This window comes from Opisthorchis viverrini, assembly GCF_000715545.1.
Source record: "Opisthorchis viverrini unplaced genomic scaffold opera_v5_21, whole genome shotgun sequence".
NCBI classification, from domain to species: domain Eukaryota; kingdom Metazoa; phylum Platyhelminthes; class Trematoda; order Opisthorchiida; family Opisthorchiidae; genus Opisthorchis; species Opisthorchis viverrini.
Genome location: NW_008751677.1, coordinates 235,276 through 236,416, shown reverse-complemented (window position 1 = coordinate 236,416; position 1,141 = coordinate 235,276).

Here is a 1,141-nt window from a genome sequence, read left to right as displayed (position 1 = left end):
TCTAGTAGTTCTGGAAGTCGCACACCACAGCACTTGGCTGGATAGTAGCCTAAATCAGATAGGAGACAGGTATCATGGGTGTGAACGGAATAGACAGGAATACTCGAAGCGATCGTATTGTGATTCAATTTTTCAATTTATTAGCTATGAACCGTGCGCCATAGATACATTAGTTCCAGCTGCTACAGTTTCGATCACCGGCAAACGAGAAAGAGGAAACTACAACAAAGCCAGGTGGACGAAGGCATGTGAAGTTTGTTTGGAAATTGGGTAACTGCGCACTGAAGCTGATAACTTTGAGGCATGAGGGCCATTGACTGCGCGATTGGGCCATTTCCACCAATGTCATTAACCACTGGTGATTTGAGTTCCAGGGCCCTCATCCAGGGAGGCGACAGTTGCCAACCCGGTCAAGTTTACTGATTAGTATTTTCGTACTTCAATGCCAGATATTATAATATGGTATTATGGAGCGTATAAAGAAAAACCAAACACCTTCATAAGCCACCATTAGTGAGTAGAGATTTCTTCGTGTCAGTGAAGTCAATCTATACTACAAAGCCGTAAAGCACATGACGGCTGTTTGATTCTTGTTAGGAATTATGAGCAACGCACATTTCGTGAAACCCGGCTTTGAAACCGTAGTCTTCCGGCCAGTGGTTGAACGCTTGACCGTTTGGCTACGAGTGGCTGATCGTTGGCGTGGTTAACTCCCACTGTGACAGGACAGGGTGCCACTTATCTTTTGACCTCGAAAGCCACATGACGTGGTTACTTGTTTACTGGCTACTTGAGTGACGACTTTTCAGAAGGGAACCTTCAGGGAAGTACTATCTACGGAGCTCAAACTTGTGGACTGATGATATCAGTTAGGTTAGTAGACAGCTCGGATCATACTTGCAAGTTCTCTTATTTGTATATTCAGTCAAACTGAACTGGCGATAAACGCTATTGATGTTCAGTTACCTGTTTCTAGATTTACGGTTTTAAAATCAGAGGTTATTCTCACACTTACTGGATTTTTATAAATGGCTCACCAGACCCGACACGACCAAGGTCATTTTCAGAGACGGTGAAAGAAGTTTCATAGGACAGAGCTTAGACTGCTAGATAATGGTATTCGCGCACAGGTGATGATAGT